This window comes from Ovis canadensis, chromosome 1, assembly GCF_042477335.2.
Source record: "Ovis canadensis isolate MfBH-ARS-UI-01 breed Bighorn chromosome 1, ARS-UI_OviCan_v2, whole genome shotgun sequence".
Taxonomy (NCBI): Eukaryota; Metazoa; Chordata; class Mammalia; order Artiodactyla; family Bovidae; genus Ovis; species Ovis canadensis.
The window spans coordinates 208,858,551-208,879,987 of record NC_091245.1 but is presented as its reverse complement, the minus strand read 5'-3'; positions in this window follow the sequence as shown (position 1 = coordinate 208,879,987).

The window sequence follows — 21,437 nt, the reverse complement described above, 5'->3', positions numbered from 1 at the left end:
AGGGGTTATATAGTAACTCCAAGTTCTGGGATGACAACCCAGGCATTTTGGCTCTAGACTACTTGCTGTCAACCACACTGATTCCATTGATCCGAGCAATGATGCCCCGGCCCCTTCCCTCGAGGCAAATATTATTCCCCTAAACGTCTGTGAGATCATCTACAAGTAAATCTAGGAGTATAGGTTCACCGGTTTTAATATTTCCCCACTGCTTCTGTCAGAGTTCAGAGCTGAATTTCTTCTTCCTAGACTTAGGTAGTAGCTTCCTCAGCTGACTTGCCTGTGGTCTTTCTCTCACTCTAGGCTATTCAAATATAGTCACAGTTATCTTTCTAAAGGACAGCTCTAATCACCTGTTCCCATGTCAAAACTTCAAAAGCTTCCCACTTTCAACATAACCTACCTGCCTCTACTCAAGATTCCAGTTTATGCTTTGATCCCACCTTTCCAAAATTATTTCCATCCCCCCAATACATGCATGCTCATGGAGTAACCCAGGTGCATGCTCATTTTTGGGGGGGGCCACACCTTTGCCTGTCTCTAAAATGCCATTTCCCACATTCCACCTGTCCAAGACGACTATAGTCCCATGTAGGTATTATATTCTCAAGAGGCTTTTTTACATGTGTAGAGCCAAGAGTCACCTTTCTCTCCCCTCTTTTCCTGTTCAACTTTGTGACTGCCTTTTGGAGACATCTTGTATTAATATCAGGCAGGTGCCCTTTACAAGGCTAGTTAAATGTTCTTTGAGTTAAAATATTGACCCATAAGTAATGAATTCTACTCAATCTACTTTCAAACTTGACTTCCTGAGACACATATATCCAGGTTTCTCTGTGGAGTATGTGGCATTTAAGCAATTATATGATAGTATATCAGGGAGGAGATAGGAGTTCCCCCTCACCCTGCAGCAGATCACTCTGAGAAACCTGATTCAGTCATTGATTTTCAACAAACATGAAATGCCATGAATCTTGCATGAATAGCAGTGAATAGCTTCATGGTATCCTACTCCATTCACCTATTCTCCCTTTTTACCTCTTTGTCTTACACACATACATATGTTTTTAAGCATTTGTTGTTGTTCAGTTGCTCAGTTGTGTCCGATTCTTTGTGACCCCATGGACTGCAGTATGCCAGGCTTCCCTGTCCTTCATTATCTCCTGGAAATTGCTCAAATTCATGTCATTGAGTAGTTCCAATGAATATTCAGGGTTGATTTCCACTAGAATGGACTGGTTGGATCTCCTTGCAGTCCAAGGGACTCTCAAGGAGTCTTCTCCAGCACCACAGTTCAAAAGCATCAATTCTTTGGCACTCAGCTTTCTTTATAGTTCAGTTCTCACATCCATACATGAGTACTGGAAAAACCATAGCTTTGACTTGAGCTCTATCATTGTCCAAAGGAGTTCATTTTCTAAAAAATGTGCATACCTTTGATGTGACCGCTTGCCTGTAGTAATCCTAAGAAATTATCATTGTGTTCAACTGCTCAGTTGTGTCCAACTCTTTTTGACCCCATGGACTGCAGCATGCCAGGCTTCCCTGTCCTTCACCATTTCCCAGATCTTGCTCAAACTCATGTATCATGGATACATGCAAAGATAATGATACAATATGATCTGTGATACATGCAAAGATGGTGATACAAACCATTACAGGGTGGTTTATGTTATCAAAAATTCAAAATGAAATGTCCAAAATGGTAGTGATTTAAAAAATCATAGTATGTTCTACCCATGGCATACTTTAGGGAAAGGGATATTGAAAATATTTTGTGGGAACAGGTTCATAATATATTTTTAATTGAACAAAATATGTATGAAAAAATAGAGAACCTGGAAATAGTCCCACACAAATATGTCCAACTGATTTTTGACAAAGATACAAAAGTAATTCAGTGAAGGAAGAATTGTCTTTTCAACAAATGATACTAAAGCAATTGAACATCAGGCAAAATGTGAAATAAAATAGGTAAAATTTGACATATTACATTTTGTAATGGATCATAGATTTAAATGTAAAGTTTAAAACTAGGAAACATAGAGAAGAAAACATAGGAGAAACTCTTTGGAACTTAAGGATGGGCAAACAGTTCTAATATATGAAACTCTAAAGATGATCCATAAAAGAAAAAAATGATAGCTTGGGCTTCATCAGAATTAAAAACTTGTGCTCTGTAGAAGACCTCATTTAAAGGCTGAAAGGATAACCAAAAGGCCAGGAGAAAGTACTGCAAACCACATATGTAACAAAGGACTTGAATCTAGAATATATGAAGAATTCTTAAAACTCAGCACAAAATAAAGGATAAAAAGACCAAAAATCTGGCTAGAAAATGGGTAAAATACATAAATAAAACTTCCATCAAAGAAGAGATATAGACGATAAATGAACACATGAAAAACTGTTCAACATTATTAACCATTAAGAAAATACAAATGAAAACCACAAGATGTTACTTCACACGCATCAGAATGGACAAATGAAAACTGATAATATCAGATGTTAGTGAGGACATGAAAAAACTGAATAACTTGTATTTTGCTAACTGGAATGTGAGATGGTGCAGTCATTCCCAAGTCTAGTTCAGCAGTTTCTTCAAAAAAAAAAAAAAAAACTAAGCATGTTCTTACTGTATAAACCAGCAATCGCATTTTGGGGCATTTATCCCAGAGAAAGGAAAACTTACGGCCACACAAAAACCTGTGAATGATGGTTCATAGAAACAAGCCAAACAATATTTAGTGGATGAAAGATAAAAATAAATTGTGGTATATCCATTCTGGAATACTACTCAGCTATATAAAGGAATATATTATTGATGTATGTAACAATTTGGATGAATCTCAAGGGAATTATGCTGAGTGATAAAAGCCACTCTCAAAAGGTTGCACATGCAATCTTTAACATAGTTTAACATAGTTCAGTTACATATATCTGTTTAACATAGTTCAGTTCCGTTCAGTTGCTCAGTCGTGTCCGACACTTTGTGACCCCATGAATCGCAGCACGCCAGGCCTCCCTGTCCATCACCAACTCCCAGAGTTCACTCAGATTCATGTCCATCGAGTCAGTGATGCTATCCAGCCATCTCATCCTCTGTCGTCCCCTTCTCCTCCTGCCCCCAATCCCTCCCAGCATCAAAGTCTTTTCCAATGAGTCAATTCATAGAGATGAAGATCAAATTAATGGTTACCAGAGGTTAGAGATGAGATGGAATAGGGAAGGAGAATGGATGTGACTATAAAGGGTTAACACAGGGATGTTCATGATGATGGATAGTTCTGAATCTTGACCGTGGTATAGATTACATGAATCTACATATGTATTATAATTACATAGACTACACACAGATACAAACACAGGAGTGCAAATGAGTATATGTAAGACTGGTGAAATCTGATGATAAGGTCTGTGGATTGTGCCAATATCAGTTTCCTGGTTTTAATATAGTACTGTAATTATCTAAGATGTTACCATTGGGGGAAAGGTATAAAATACCTCTGTGTACTACTTATCTAACATCTTGTAAATCCATAATTATTTTAAAACAGTTTAAAAAAAAAAAAACCTAATTTGCTACATGTGATAACTTGGACAGATCTCAAGGACATTATACTGAGTGAAAAAAAAAAAAAACCTCAGTTACATACTGTATGATTGCATTTATAAGAGACTGTGTATTGGTTGGTTAATGAAAATGTTAACCAGAGGCCCACAAGAATTTCACACTAATTTCCCCCAAGAGATATTATTTAATATTTGCACATTAGTATTTGCAGTAACTTGATAGAACAAACTATGAATAACATGAATCAACTGTATATAATTCTCACAACAGCAGATAGATAGAACAAATTAGTAGTTGCCTAGGGACAAGGATGAGGAAGGTGGTAATGAAGGGGTAGACTGTAAAAGATTTCCACAGCAGAGTTTTATGTAATGAAACAGGTTTGTACAAGGTTATGGTGATAGTTACACAAATATATACATGGGATTAAAATGCATGAAAGTATATACAGTTGTGTTTGTGTGTATGTGCACATACACGGGTAGAACTCTGTAAATTCTCAACAAAGCAGAATACAGTTAGCGGTATTATACCGAATTTCTTGGACAGAGGAGCATGGTGGGCTACAGACTATAGGATCTCAAAGGATTGGACATGACTGAGCACACATATACACACAAATGTCCGTTTCATGCTTTAGCTACTGTATTACATTTATGTAAGATATAACCATTTATGTAGGATGTAACCATTGGCTCCTCTGTCCATGGGATTCTCCACGCAAGAATACTGAAGTGAGTAGCCATTTCCTACTCCAGAGAATCTTCCCAAGCCAGGGATTGAACCCAGGTCTTCTACACTGCAGGCAGATTCTTTACCATCTGAGCCACCAGGGAAGTTCTCAGCCATTGGGGGAAGCTGGGAAATTTTGTACTACTTTTGCAACTTCCTGTAGTTTATAATTATTTCAAAATTTTAAAAGTCTACAAAACAATATGTATAATACAATCACATGCATATATAATTTAAAACATATCTACAACTTAAAATTTCAAGTCTTAATAATAATTGCTGATCAATATGAAAGTTAATGAGGAAATACCAAAATCATCTCAGATATAATTGTGTGCCAGCAGCAAAGTTTCTTTTCATTTAAACTTAGACTTGACTATAATTAATTAGGATTTAGATTTAAATTTTATTAAATATAGAGAAAAATCTTAATGTAACATAAATGTAACACATAGTGTTTTCCTATAAATTTGAAAATCAGCTGTAAATATTGATAGTTTACTTTTTACTCTCATATAATATTTAGTTAATTTGGAATATTAGAAGTTCATTGACTAATGTATCCAGTAGATTAGCTTATGTTCCCATTTAAAATATATCAAATTATTTAAAGTTTTAGTTTCGATTTGAAAGTAAAAGAATTTTATTAAGATTATAATATTATTGGAAGTTTAAGAAAATTTAAGATTTGTCATGTTTAAAGGTTTGATATAATAGATTTTAAAAAGTTAAGTATTAGGGGAGATTTTTTTAAACAGTTGAAGTATTTAAAATGTTAATTTCATCTTCAACATATAAAATATAGTAAGTGTATGAATGTTATAAAGGTTAAGGGAATTTTATTCAAGTTATTAAATACTTTTAAAAGTGATAAGAATATATCAACAGAAAATTAAGATAAGTTTAAAATCTTAAGGGAAAATGAAGTTTATGATTGTGTGACTTTAATAGATGGAATGTTAATATTTTAAAAAGTAGCCCCAGAATATTCCCTTTTGTGTGTCCTCAAAAGCCAAATCTCATGTTTATATTGTGGGATGTAAATACTCATTTCACTGATATGTTGGCATTACAAAAATAACTTTTTGTTTTTGTATTTTTAGTATATGTATATGTGTTTCATCATATATGTATATATAATATATGCATATTTTATTATGTAATTAACATAAGAAAATGGTGGTAAAAAGAAAAAGGTAACAAAACAGGGTAAATATGCTATATAGCAGATGAGGAAAAACCTTATTTATTTGAACTATCCTATTTTATATTGATTTACAAACACACCTGTTGATTTTTCTGTGAACTAAGCAGGATGCTTTTTCTACCTTTATTCATTAAGAATACACACAGGTCTGGAAAACAATTTTCAGAAGGTTACTTTGTCCCCTGCTCTCTTCTTAAAATGCGCATGAGTTTGGTTTCAGAACTGAGCTTTGAATCATCTCTCTGACTCTTACCAGCCATATCTCCTTGAGTGAAAGTCATTCAGTTACTCAGAACCTCTGTTTCCTTTTCTGTGAAACAAAAATAATGACACCTGCCCATATGAAAGTATTTGTTACTACTCACTCCAGTACTCTTGCCTGGAAAATCCCATGGATGGAGGAGCCTGGTAGGCTGCAGTCCATGGGGTCGCTAGGAGTTGGACATGACTTAGCAACTTCACTTTCACTTTTCACTTTCATGCATTGGAGAAGGAAATGGCAACCCACTCCACTATTCTTGCTTGGAGGACCCCAGGGACGGGGGAGCCTGGTGGGCTCCCGTCTATGGGGTCACACAGAGTCAGACACGACTGAAGCGACTTAGCAGCAGCAGCAGGTACTTTATTAAAAGGATGTCCTGCCTTTCCCCTTAAACTTACTGTGAATCTTGTACTTAACCATGCCTGGTGTGTGTTTGCTAAGCTGCTTCAGTTGAGTCTGACTCTTTGCCACCCTGTGGACCATATCCCGCCAGGCTCCTCTGTTGATGAGATTCTCCATGCAAGAATACTGGAGTAGGTTGCCAGGTCCTTCTTCAGGGAATCTTCCTGACCCAGGAATCAAACCCGTATTTCGTACGTCTCCTGCACTGGCAGGTGAGTTCTTTACCACTAGCACCAGTGACTCAGGTAAAATGGGGTATGTATTTCTGAGTGTGCATGTCACCCTTGGTCTTCACTATTTTCCAATCTTTACTTCCCTTTTGTCTTACCTTTCTCTAGTGAATACTGTAATCTCATTATATTTCTGCCTGGAGCCATCTTAAGTCCTTCGTGGAAGCTGTTAGGTGGAAGGCGCTGAATGAATGCTGGCTGCTGGTGGCTCCACTGTGGTCAGACACCAGAAAAGAGCCCCTCCCTCTGTCTCTGCAGCGGGCAGGTCTTCCTGGGTTTACGAGAAACCACCCAGCTCTAAACAGACCCAGAGTGGCATTTAGAGTCAGCCTAATAAAGAAGTGGCAGTCAGAATCATCTAATACAGCCAGCACTTGATTCCTCAAGTGACTATTAGCTGCTCTGTGTAAAGTTCACAGCAAATTCTTAATCTTCAGCCAGCTTTCATCTGTCATCTAGCTGTTTTCTACATCTAGGGAAATTAAAATTGGTGTTTGTAAGTAACTAAGCAAAATACAATCAGAAGGGAAATCTGTACTTTAAAAGAAGTTTATGATACATTGTCCAAGATTGCAATCTGGCTTTTTGTTTAATCTCAGCAGTTAACGGTAATTTATTTTCTCAACTATTGATCAGATATTTCATTTTTCCCATTGAAAAGTGTTGTCGTTGAAAGAGAGAGAGACTCACCTTCTCTAAATTTTAAGAGTGGAAAAATCCATATGCATATAAATATGAAAATATTTTCTATGGTTTTGAGTGAGATCAGTGTGTATGTATGCTATGTATATGTTTAAAATTCTTCCACCTGGTCAAAATGCTTTCAAAAGAGAAAGAACATCTGATGCCTCTTGTTCAGATTGGAAAGTATTATGATTACACTGAAAAGCATAGCCCCTCTTGAAGCTTAGTTTTTTAGTTCCTTTATTTGAGTATAAAGCAAAAAAGGAGGTTTCTCTAAGATGTCCTAATAGAAGCTCTTGAATGATCTGCAGAGGTAGCATTGAGGTGAATGGAGTCCATCAAGATTTGCCAGAAGTATGAAATAATTATCAGAAGGATTCCATTAGAGACAAAAGCTACCTAGGCTTAATAGACGCAGAAAAGGCTGACCCTTTTCAGGCTCTTTAACTTTGTCTAATGGATGGCCTTAAGTTGAAATCAAGACTCAACTGGATCATTGATTCTTAAAAGAAAAATATTGAGCATAGTGGCATATAAGCAAAAGCTGGAAAAATGGCCATAGATTTATCTTTTAGTTAAAGCTTGCTGTTGGTTTTTGTTTTTGTTTAGTTTATTTTTAATTTTGAGCTCACAGGAATGGAGGCTAAATGATGGGATATGTTCTGATGACAAACATTTATTTTAATAAATAAACAAAGGCTTCTTTCAACAAGGACAGCATGGTTGTCAACAAAAAGGAATCTACAGATTTTTTAAGAACAGTTTCCATTGTATGTTACCTATTAGGTAATGCAGAGGGTTCTTTACCTAGTAATTGACCCATGTGTCAAATTTTGCACTTCCCTTTGAAGGGACCATGGTAGTGTTTCTCCCACGCAAAGTCTTAGAATCTATATTTGCAGTGCACACTTTTGTAGCTAATATGTAATGCACAGACACATACCTTCCAGGATATAAAGGATCAAGTACCTGAAATTATCTAAAATTTCTTGTGTTTGTTGAAAGCAGCAACTGATGCCTTTGCCTGTAGTTGTTCCAAAGCACATTGCTGCTGTATAGAAGTGCTTTGAGTGTCAGATTGGTAATTAAGTGGTCCCTTATGGAGGGAAAATTGTTAGTAATAAATACATGTACAACTATTGTCTAAGGATAGGGTCAGCAGAAATCAAGAATGTTAAGAAGAGAAGTGAAATTGTGGATTAAGCATTTTGGTTGTCATTTAAGTTAATATTATGTTGCTCTTGATAAGTAAGATGGGTTGAAGTGGCCAGTAATATGAAAGTGGAAGAATCTATTTTAAAATCTCAAACATAGAGCCGGGATGAATAAAAACATCTGTATCATTTCAGTGGGCATGTCTGTGTATTCAATATATGGTTAAATACTAGGTCATTAATAAAGAAAATACTAGATCAGTTCAGTTCAGTCACTCAGTTGTGTCCAACTCTTTGCGACCCCATGAATCGCAGCATGCCAGGCCTCCCTGTCCATCACCAACTCCCAGAGTTCACTCAGACTCACATCCATCGAGTCTATGATGCTATCCAGCCATCTCATCCTCTGTCGTCCCCTTCTCCTCCTGCCCCCAATCCCTCCCAGCATCAGAGTCTTTTCCAATGAGTCAACTATTCACATGAGGCGGCCACAGTACTGGAGTTTCAGCTTGAGCATCAGTCCTCCAATGAACACCTAGGACTGATCTCCTTCAGAATGGACTGGTTGGATCTCCTTGCAGTCCAAGGGACTCTCAAGAGTCTTCTCCAACACCACACTTCAAAAGCATCAATTCTTCAGCGCTCAGCCTTCTTCACAGTCCAACTCTCACATCTATACGTGACTACTGGAAAAACCATAACCTTGACTAGATGGACCTTTGTTGGCAAAGTAATGTCCCTGCTTTTAATATACTATCTAGGTTAGTCATAACTTTCCTTCCAAGGAGTAAGTGTCTTTGAATTTCATGGCGGCAGTCACCATCTGCAGTGATTTTGGAGCCCAAAAAAATAAAGTCTGGCACTGTTTCCACTGTTTCCCCATCTATTTCCCATGAAGTGATGGGACCAGATGCCATGATCTTCGTTTTCTGAATGTTGAGCTTTAAGCCAACTTTTTCACTCTCTACTTTCACTTTCATCAAGAGGCTTTTTAGTTCCTCTTCACTTTCTGCCATAAGGGTGCTGTCATCTGCATATCTGAGGTTATTGATATTCCTCTCGGCAATCTTGATTCCAGCTTGTGCTTCTTCCAGCCCAGCATTTCTCATATATGTACTCTGCACTGAAGTTAAATAAGCAGGGTGACAATATACAGCCTTGACGTATTCCTTTTCCTATTTGGAACCAGTCTGTTGTTCCATGTCCAGTTCTAACTGTTGCTTCCTGACCTGCACAGAGATTTCTCAAGAAGCAGGTCAGGTGGTCTGCTATTCCCATCGCTTTGAGAATTTTCCACAGTTTCTTGTGATCCACACAGTCAAAGGCTTTGGCATAGTCAATAAAGCAGAAATAGATGTTTTTCTGGAACTCTCTTGCTTTTTCCATGATCCAGCGGATGTTGGCAATTTGATCTCTGGTTCCTCTGCCTTTTCTGAATCCAGTTTGAACATCTGGAAGTTCACGGTTCACATATTGCTAAAGCTTGGCTTGGAGAATTTTGAGCATTACTTTAATAGCATGAGATGAGTGCAATTGTGTGGTAGTTTGAGCATTCTTTGCCATTGCCTTTTTTGGGATTGGAATGAAAACTGACCTTTTCCAGTCCTGTGGCCACTGCTGAGTTTTCCAAATTTGCTGGCATATTGAGGGCAGCACTTTCACAGAATCATCTTTCAGGATTTGAAATAGTTCAACTGGAATTCCATCACCTCCAGTAACTGGTGAAAAGGAAAGATACAAGCATCTGAACGCAGAGTTCCAAGAATAGCAAGAAGAGATAAGAAAGCCTTCCTCAGCAACCAATGCAAAGAAATAAAGAAAAACAACAGAATGGGAAAGACTAGAGATCTCTTCAAGAAAATTAGAGATACCAAGGGAACATTTCATACAAAGATGGGCTCGATACAGGACAGAAATGGTATGGACCTAACAGAAGCAGAAGATATTAAGAGGAGGTGGCAAGAATACACAGAAGAACTGTACAAAAAAGATCTTCAAGACCAAGATAATCGCAATGGTGTGATCACTCACCTAGAGCCAGACATCTGGAAAATGAAGTCAAAGTAGATCATCAGTACTCAGATTAATAATGTCCTGAGAGAATATAGGAAAACTGAGGGTAGAGTTAATCAATTTCTGGGAGGGAAATTGTATACAATTGGTATCATTTTGCACTGAGTATAAGAAATAATTCCATATCAATGACTCAGCAGATTCTGGAAACATTTCTATCCGAATTTTCTAATTTATCTCATTGAAAACTATACATGTTTTAAATTATCAAATTAAGTACTATTAACCCACTCCAGTACTCTTGCCTGGAAAATCCCATGGACGGAGGAGCCTGGTAGGCTGCAGTCCATGGGGTCGCACAGAGTCGGACACGACTGAAGCGACTTAGCAGCAACCAATAAACAAACATCATTTATACAAATCAATATAAACACTTAAATATATATAAGATAAAGTAAAATCATATATAGTTTAACTTATTAATAAAATAAAATGTTTTATGAAATATAACGTAGTTTCTCTTAAATATTACATGGCCCTAAATGTTATTTTGAGTATTTCAACTTTAAAGTAACTTTTGCTTCATGTCTCTATTACAATAACTGTACAGTTATACTTTTCAAAATAAGTTTTCATATATATATATTTTTTTTCAATCCTCCTTTAACAGTTCTATGAGGTAGATGAGACAAATATTACTGTTAGTTTTGTTCTGTGGATGAGAATAGTGAGACTCAGAAGGTTCAAGAAAGTGATTTACCTAAAGTCATATAACAAGAAATTGGTGGAGTCTGGAATTGAATGCCTTCTATGACTCCAAGGAGCACAGAGTGTGGGTATGGGCAAGTGGAAGGTTCTTATGATGACTCTTCATAATTGAAGATGCTCATGCTGAAGGCCTTTGTGATACAGTGATTTGCTTAGTAACAGAGAGATATGGGGGAGAGGGAGAGAGGAAAGAAGAGAGAAAATAAAACATATATAGATGGGTCTGGTTCATACAGTGCCTATTTGGTAATGTTTGACTGTAAGATGATGTTTGGTGATATTTGGTGAATGTTGACTTGTAAGATGTTTTTGTGTTTTGTGACTTGCTTGTATACCTTCCCACCTACCCTTGTTCAAAAAAGATAACTGCAGCACAGAAAATGAAAATTGTCGGCCAAGCCAGCATCAACTCATGGGGACTAAGTTATTTGCAGGAGAGCATCATCACAAGTATGGCCTTTGGGAACATGCCATCGGTTGAAACTAAATTACAGTAGATGATGATAGCACTTGATAGTATTAGAACATTTATATTAAAGCTTTTGAAATAATATATATCAGTTCAGTTCAGTCGCTCAGTCATGTCTGACTCCTTGCTACCCCATGAATCGCAGCACGCCAGGCCTCCCTGTCCATATATTGGAGTTTAAAAGTGAGACTAGAAGGTTTATTGTGATTTTTGCTTAAAAATCTATCAAACTCATGAAAAAAAAATATTCTCTGTACTATACTCTACCTAGAAATGCCTGCATGGACCTTTTAGTATGGTGAGTACAATTATTTCCTAATTCACTATTCAAAATACAGTGAAGTTTATAATATTCACGGATGTAATGTGTCTTAATGGGTTAGGGTAGTCTGTAGTTAACTCTTAGACATGTCTTGAGAGGTAAATAAATCAATGATTATGAAACACCTTCTACAAATTTGACTCTTGCCATGAGGGAGTGACCCAAGCTAAGTTTCTAGCAGCATATCTGTGTCATCAGATGGAGTACATAAATTGAGGATTTATCAAAGATCTTAAGATATGGGTAAGGAAAATATTGAAATGCCTACTCAGTTATCTGCATTACAGTGAGAATCTGGTTGAATGGGTTTCCCCTCCTCACCCAGTATGTTTATAACTATAATTTGCTTGTAAAGCAAACTCTAATGAAGTCAGAATATTTAAGTATTGCATACTTCATTTGTTGACAGAATTGATCAAGTTCAAATATTATTTTTGGTCTTGCAGACATCACTGATGTATAATTTGGAGGGGAGAACACTAGAGTATGAAAGTTCTGGAAATACTGAAATGTTTTCAGTATACATCAAAATATAAGTCCCACTAATTATGCATTTATGTTACACTCTGAGCAAAAAAAAGGAATTCTTCTCTGGTATGTTTTTCAGATTTCCAGATAACTATCATATGCTGAACAGATAGCCCAGCTGGAGTAAGTGGGCCCAAAGTGATGAAAATATATAGCGTAATTGGCCTGCCAATAAAATGAAGGGGTTTTTAGGTTTCTCAGTTATACAGGAGATTCTGAGAGTCCAACTGTCATGTCAATGAGTAAGTAACAATATTTATGTAATAATTTAAACCAAGCTAACTTTATGGATTAACCTTAGGATACAATGTTATAATATACATATTCTATATAGTAAGAAAGGAGACAAAGCATTTGGCTCTTATATGAAATTAACACTTTAAGAATATTTTCAGGGCCAAGTGTTTCAAAATATTGACATGTTACTAGGGTTCTTTGCCATTAATATAGCCAAGTATATTTAGAATATAGAGAAGATATCCAATTGAGGAACCCTTGGAGAAAATCTGCCTACTCAGTCAGCTGCTCCTGAGATGTGGTTCAAGGGCAAACAGAGGAAGGGAGGAAGGTTCATTTAAGTTTAGATTGATAATAATAATAAATTTTGAAATGGGTTTGCATCCCCTTTCAAATGGAAAAAAAAGTGATTCCTTGCTTTTTCTATTTTACATAGAGAGAAAGAAAACTAATATTATCAAAGATTTAACAGGTTCAGAGGTCTAAAGAAAGAGCTTATCCCCCAGTTAATAGCTTTATTCACAATATCTTTAGTTGAAAAAGTTTTAAATGTGATTTACATGGAACAAATCAGTTTTAGGTTCCAACATATATTTCAGTCTGAAGCAGTGTGCAAAATCCAGCTAAAGATAACCACCAAACATTTCATTTATTTGAGGTAAGCATGTGTGTTTGCAAATGAGTTTTCCTTTATAATAGAAAAATAGCACCAATTTTTACTTAGAATTGTATTTTTTTTGTTGTTATACCTTAGGTCCTAATTTTAGTTATTATTGCTTTCTTTTTCACCTTAATTAAATAATTTATTAGAATTCTGTTGGTCTCTGCCTCCCTCCAAAATCTACCCTATTAAGGGTCTGCCTAGTTGAGGTTGTATAACCTCAACAGTTGACTAAATGCATCTTTTTCATGCCTCAGTTTTTGTTTTGAGCAAATAGAAAAGCAACTAACATTCATTTGTTTTTCTTTTTGCTATGTTTTGTGAGAATCAGTCAAATTATAGGTGTTTAACTGAAGGTTGGGCCTTATTTATAACCATTGTGCACTAAAAACACTTCATTTCGTGTCTACAAAGATATAGGTTACAGAAATGTCAACACAAAAATAATCTTAAGTTTTATTTCAAAATGCTGATGTATGGAGATTGGGGCTGCCATTGTGCCGATAAGGAAATGAATGAAGTATTTCCCACGGATAGATGAAAATCTTGAGTTAGACCTTGAGTTTCTGATTTTTTCAATCATACATTAGCTTTTGGTACATAGACATTGGCCAGGCTATTCTCAAAGATGGCTATTCTCCTTATTTTCCAATGAGATGTCCAGTGGAAGATTACATACTGCATTTCAGGAAGAATCAAATGCTGGATGGTATTTGGGCTGGTGCAAAATGAAGCTAATAAACTAGAAAAAAATGTTCCCCACTTGCTTAACAAACTGTTAAGTCTCTAGTGTTTTACCATTGTTCGAAATGTTTAAACATTTTGTCACATATTTACATTACGGATGGGCCATTGAGTCATTTCCTTTATAGCACATCACCCACTGTTTGTAAATTATCTTTGAGCTTGGGACAAGCAGCCGTCTGTGTGTGGGATTTAGGGGAATGCAGTTCTTTTCTTTTGTTGCAGAAAGCATTACTTCTGCCTTACTTCATTCACTTGATTTAACACTTCAAAAACTGACTTTTTTACCTGTGTAGGATTTTCCTGTCTGTTTTGTACATCAGACAAGTAATAAGCAACATCTTGAATTAGGATTTAATATCAGATCTAGGTATAATTTTCTATGAAAAATAAAATGATTATGTTTAAAAAATTATTCTTAAAAAATGATAGCCAAAAGAGAAAGAACAAATTTTTAGACTAATATTAATATAAGTTTGAGAATGAACATTTTCTAAGCCAGTAGAATAATAAACCTTTTTCCTGACATATAGCCGCAAGTAATACTATAGAATTACAAAATGTAACCTTAAAGATGTCTCATTTTAACACCTCTATTTACAAGTGAAAAAGCCAAAAACTCCTAGAGTCAGGTGCCTTGCCTAAAGTTATACTACAAGTGACCAGGAGAGTTATGTATCCACTTATTCAAAAAAAATATATATATATATCATTGGAGAGCCTATTATATGTTAAACATGGTGGAAGATTCAAAGATGAAAAAGATGCAGACCATATTTGATGCTCATAGGAAATTTTTGCAGTAATAGAGAAGAAAGACATACAGAAGTAACTAAACTATATATAAAGAGAATATGATTTATATCATAAGGCTGATACAATAAAAGGAATTTAGGATTTGAGAAAAAAAAGCAAAGTTTAGAACTCTGATTTTTTTCCCCTGGTTTATCTCTACTCCTACTAGAGTATTAGCTCCATGAAGCCAGGGGCTTTACCATGCCTGATAAGTGGGGTATATTAAAACTCAGTGAATGAACAGTTGAATGTTCTTTTCACACTTTAATGCTGCCTCTTAAAAGTAGCAAATGTGTATGTTTCTCCTAGAAAGCATTTATCCTTCTCACAGTGATTACAAGATCTGTTCTTTTATTGACTATCCTGTGCTTAATACCATTCTGGTGATCTGTCAGAGTATAATATTCCTACTTCACCATATTTAAGCAATCTCAATGTTTATCTTTCAACTTAAAGCATACAGTTTGCAAATTATGAATTCTAAGGTACAGAGTTAAAAGCATGGACAGAGTCAATCTCATTGTTTCTAACATGCTGCTAGCACATATATCATATGTGTCTTGTAACTGGGAAGATGGGCTTTTTTCCCTATATAAAGAAAGAAAGAAAGTGAAGTCACTCAGTTGTGTCCAACTCTTTGTGAACCCATGGACTGTAGCCTACCAGGCTCCTCTTTCCATGGGATTTTCCAGGCAAGAGTACTGAAGTGGGTTGCCGTTTCCTTCTCCAATAATAGCACTTGAAAAAGAGAAATTTGGCCACTTTCCATTGTGAAACTTTGTGATTTCTAGGATACAGATTACTATTTAAGTCCTCAAATATACATGCTCACAATTAAAGAACTTGGAAAGATTTCTAATAAGAAAAGTGGGCATTGTCATATGACCATGCAAGAAATCCTTATGCTTTTAATTATAATTTTTTCTGGTTTAAAGGAGGAAAAAAGGATTAAAAGGAAAGTCATCTCTAGGTCCTTTATTTCATTGCATAAGGGATGGACTGACCCAAAATGTGTGACAACCCTGTTTGGCCCTTCATATGTAAAACAAAATAAAAAACAGAAAGAAAAATCATGTTATTTTCAGGCATGGGCACTTGTTCTAGCCAGAATTATTCAGATAGTTTTCTTTAATTTCTTATTTACTATGGCATAAACTTGTTTAGAAATTTTCATGAAACCCATCACTCTGGACATGAATTATTATTGAAGAGTATAAGAAGTATATATATATATATATATATGTGTATATATATATGTATATATATATATTTTTTTTTTTGCTAGGGAAAATATGTCAAATAGGACAGTACTAGAAGTCAGTATTTTTGGTAGTTTCATGTAGCATATTATTTACATAAAAATAAAAGCATAAGATAATACCTTTTTAAAATTTTTCTTGGATAATATTCAGTTATAGGAATTCATGTTAAAGTTTGGGAGTATTCAGGTATATTTCACCTCTGAATTCTAAAACATGGGATAACATATATGTTATATATTATATATATTATATAACATAATCATTGAAATTTTGGGCATATCTAATACATGGATCATTTGATAGAAAATAACTTTTCTTACCTTTACCCAGAAAGGGGAGAAGGCATTGATTTAGGTTTCAGGAAGGGTTAGTTTGGATAATTATAGATATCGTTGGTGTTCATATATTGTAGGTTACTTGAATACCATATAAATATTTGAGTTTAAATGTGGAAATTTCATATACAAGTATCCTTAGAAAATCTGATTAAAATAAAGAAAAAAGTATGTATTTAAAATTGAGGTGATAATAGAGATGATAGATGATATAACATTTTGAGAAATCCACATTTTAAAATTATTTAGAAATGTTATGAAAAGTACTCCGGTACTTTTTGGCATTCTTGCTGTTTAAACAGAATAAATTTCAAAAATATATAATTGTACATAGCTATCAGAGTAGTCCTGTGTCATGAAGGAATTCATCACCGTGTACTTTAAAAGATCTTAATGATAATTATATAAGATTTTTTTGAAATCACCTCAGATTTGGTTAATTATAAATTATTATTGCTACATGGCAAGAAGTTATAAAGTCTCATAATGCTGGCAAAAGCTGTTTAAAAAAAGTAATCCTAACTAATGTAATGCAAAAGTAAGTGTCCCTAGTAGTGGAGGTAAATATTTTAAATTATGGTGGTTTGTGACTCGGTATTCAGCCTAATGAAGTCTAGGGATTATGCAATAAGTAAAAATCTTATGACAAGAATATAAAATTTCTAATCCAAAACCATAAAAGTAACTGCTCAACATTTTATAATTTTGTAATGAACAGGGCAAAAAATACAACTTCTGGTTACAAAAGTCTAATAAATAAACCTTTGAATGGCTGACTTTGAAGTTCTTCCTTATAAATGGACAATGTATTTTGTATTTTTTGGTCGTTTTCCCCAAGTGCCTTTCAGTTTTAACAATCTGAGTTCAGTTTTCCTGAGAAAGAAGCCCCTCTTTCTCTTTCGTAACATCTAAGAGGTTAGAGAGTATGTTTAAACAGATATATTTTCTTTTCGTCTAACCTTGTCTGGAAGATATAGGAAAACTAATTTGCCTTATTTACATATGGCACAATCTATCCAGTATTCAAGGGTTTGTCAGAAACAGGAACCTTGTGCATTTCCATGGTAACCGATGGCATGCTGACAGTATCTGGCTTGTTGCAGCTTCGTCTAGGCAGGCCGGCAATTAATCAGCCATCTACATGCACAAAATTCTTTGTGAGTGAATGGCAGCGCGCCTCTGTAGTGCTGTCTGTGCTTTTACAATTTTGTATTCCTGCCGGGCAAAGTACTTTTTTGTCTCTTCTATTCATTTTCCATAGCTCCCCAAAATGTGCTAGAAAAGAGTGTGAGGGGGTGGGAGAAAGGGGAACACATCTACCTGTAATTTCAAAATGACGTTATTTCTTCCTGGCATCAAATACACCAGAGTACATTTCTTCCTTTTATTTGTAGTGGGCTTGCCTGTTATTTCTTTCTGAGTTTTCTTGGGTTTGTGCTCGATAGTCCCTTAATCTGTGTCTCAAGGTCCTTTATTGTTGGTGCAAGTAGGACATACCTACTGAAGCCCAGTCTGTGCGTAAATTATGGCTGAGTCTGTGGTATGGAGCCTGCAGTCCTTTTACTCCTTATTTCAGACCTATGATTCAATCAGTCTTTTGTCCTTGAAAGATGACAAAATGATTTGCATTGAACTGAACTGAGTAAATTTCTTTCTTCAAAAAGGAAAAAGAAACACTTAATATCTGGGTAGTTGACAATCTCAGAAGGATTTGGTCATTAGTGATTTCACAAAATTCGCAGAGCAAAAAATGTGGTTGTCTTCAAAGTCAAGTTAAGTGAAATATCTGAAGAAAATTTTAAGTATATTGGGGCATAGAGATATTAAGTTTTTGAAAAGTTTCACACCATAAAAGAAAAGTTTTTGGTGGAAAAGTTTTGATGCAAAAAAAACTATCAGCAAAGCTGTTTATTCATAGAATGGAAGGAATACAGGTGAAAATACAAGTAATTTTTAGTATCTCTGTGATATATAAGGTCATTTTTATTAGCTTAGGAATATAAATATATATACCTACTTTAATCAGGAAGAATCACTTATTTATCATGTAATTTTTCTTTAAAATTAAAAACTTCTTAAAAATGTGATCTCTGTTTGAAAGTAAATCCTATTTCAATAAAATAATGATATGGATGCTTTTTCATGCAAATATTTTGCCACTCTCTCTTCCAGTTATGTTTCATTTATTTAATGAATGACAAGATCTCTAATGTAACTGTTTTCTCCAATTTTGTCTTTCTGTTCAAAAAAAAAACAACAGTGAAATGTGAACACAAAACTTCTGTTTTCTTCTAATCAAGTACTGTTATTCCTTTTAAGTGCTGCTAACATAAGGGCATCATTTGTTCTTCTATGCTCAGCTTCTCTTACTTGTTTATGTACTAAGTAATACACTAAATAATATTTCATCTAACATTTAACCCACTATAATTTTATTTATTTTTGTCTTTGTTGCTTTGCAGGATTTTCTTTAGTTGCAGTAGTTGTGGTGCAAGGGCTTCTCATTGCAGTAGCTTCTCTTGCTGTGGGGGCTTCCCTGGTGGTTCAGCTGGTAAGGAATATGCCTACAATGCAGGAGACCTGGGTTTGACTCCTGGGTTGGGAAGATCCCCTGGAGAAGGGAACAGCTACCCACTCCAGTATTCTGGCCTGGAGACTTCCACAGGCTGTATAGCTCATGGTGTCACAGCAGATGACACTATCCTTATGGCAGACAGTGAAGAAGAACTAAAGAGCCTCTTGATGAAAGTGAAAGAGGAAAATGAAAAAGTTGGCTTAAAACTCAACATTCAGAAAACTAAGATCATGGCATCTGGTCCCATCACTTCATGGCAAATAAATAAGGAAACAATGGAAAACAGTGACAGACTTTATTTTCTTGAGCTCCAAAATCACTGCAGACGGTGACTGCAGCCATGAAATTAAAAGACGCTTGCTCCTTGGAAGAAAAGCTATAACAAACCTAGACAGCATATTAAAAAACAGAGACATTACTTTGCCAGCAAAGATCTGTCTAGTCAAGGCTATGGTTTTTCCAGTAGTCATGTATGGATGTGAGAGTTGGACTATAAAGAAAGCTAAGCACCCAAGAATTGATGCTTTTGAACTGTGGTGTTGGAGAAGACTCTTTTTTAAAAAAAATTTATTTATTTTACTTTACAATACTGTATTGGTTTTGCCATACATTGACTTGAATTTGCCTTGAGTGTACATGAGTTCCCCATCCTGAACCCCCCTCCCATCTCCTTCCCCATCCCATCCCTCTGGGTTATCCCAGTGCTCCAGCCCCGAGCACCCTGTATCATGCATCAAACCTGGACTGGTGATTCGTTTGACATATGATATTTTACATATTTCAATGCCATTCTCCCATATCATCCCGCCCTCACCCTCTCCCAGAGAGTCCAAAAGACTGTTCAATACATCTGTGTCTCTTTTGCTGTCTCTCATACAGGGTTATTGTTACCTTCTTTCTAAGTTCCATATATATGTGTTAGTAGACTCTTGAGAGTCCGTTGGACTGCAAAGAGATCCAACCAGTTCATCCTAAAGGAGATCAGTCCTGAGTGTTCATCAGAAGGACTGATGTTGAAGGACTGAGGTTGAAGCTGAAACTCCAATACTTTGGCCACCTGATGTGAAGAACTGACTCATTGGAAAAGACCCTGATGCTGGGAAAGATTGAAGGAGGGAAGAGAAGGGGACAACTGAGGATGAGATGGTTGGATGGCATTATTGGCTTGATAGATGTGAGTTTGAGTAAACTCCAGGAGTTGGTGATAGACAGAGAGGCCTGGCATGCTGCAGTCCATGGGGTGGCAAAGAGTTGGACATGACTGAAGGGTTCTAGGGTGTGTGGGCTTCCGTAGTTGCAGCGCATGGGTTCAGTACTTGCTCCCTGGCTCTAGAGCACAGGCTCAATAGCTGTGGTGCTCAGGCTTAGTTGCTCTGCAGCATGTGGTATCCTCCAGGATAAGGGATCGAACCCATGTCTCCTGCACTGGGAGGTGGATTTTTTTTTTTTTAAACCACTGAGCCACCAGGGAAGCCCTAATCCATTTTAAAACATCCTATTTCCCCCAGAGTTCAATACATTTATCAGTGATATTCCAAATCTGAATGCTGTTTTGCTCTTACACTTAAGTCCTTTCTTCCCCAGTTTAAGATATCTTATGTTTATGTAAGAATCTGTCCATTTTTTTAGTATAATATAGCTCACAGTATGTGATCTTCTATAATTTTTTGCTGCTTTAGAAAAATCAGCCCCAAACCTTCTCTGCATGGATAACGTTACCATGAGCTTTTGCAAGTTCTCCTTCAAAGTTCTACTCATTTTTTCATATTAGCAGTTTTAATTAAGGAGGGATTCTGTCACATCATTCACCCAGTCATTAATCAGGTGTTTACTGAGCTCCATTATTTGACTGTTTGGAAATCTATAGCACCACTGCCACCTCCCAATACTAAAAACTATGGGAAATCTTCTCTATGGTAGAAATTATTCTTATCAATTTGGATATAATAAATTTGAACACATGTAGTAGTGGGTTAGTTTCAGATGTGACTTTATATCTACCTTATCTTTTTAATTTCCTAGGTTATAAATGAGGCTAATAGTACTTCATAGAATTTTTTTAGAATTAAATAAAATGTATGAGGCATCTGGCTGATTTTACACACTCCAAAATGGTATAAATCTGAGGTATCCAAAGCAATAAAATTCATAGAAACAGAAAGTAGAATTATGGTTACTAGGAATTGGGAAGAGGGGAGAATGGAAAGTGACTGTCTAATAGGTACAGGGTCTCCTTTGGGGTAGTAACAATATTCAGGAACTAGATGGAGATGATGGCTGTACACTGAATGTACTAAAAAACATTATATTATACACTTTAATTGGATAAATTTATGGAATTTGAATTATATCTCAAAAAAGCTATTTTTTAAGCTAATGTTAAAACTTAAAAAATTTTACACAAAATTCCAGATTAACCTCCTTTGGAAAAGTCCTTTGATCTAATACCACCACCCACATGGTCCCTCATAAGGTTTCTAGTT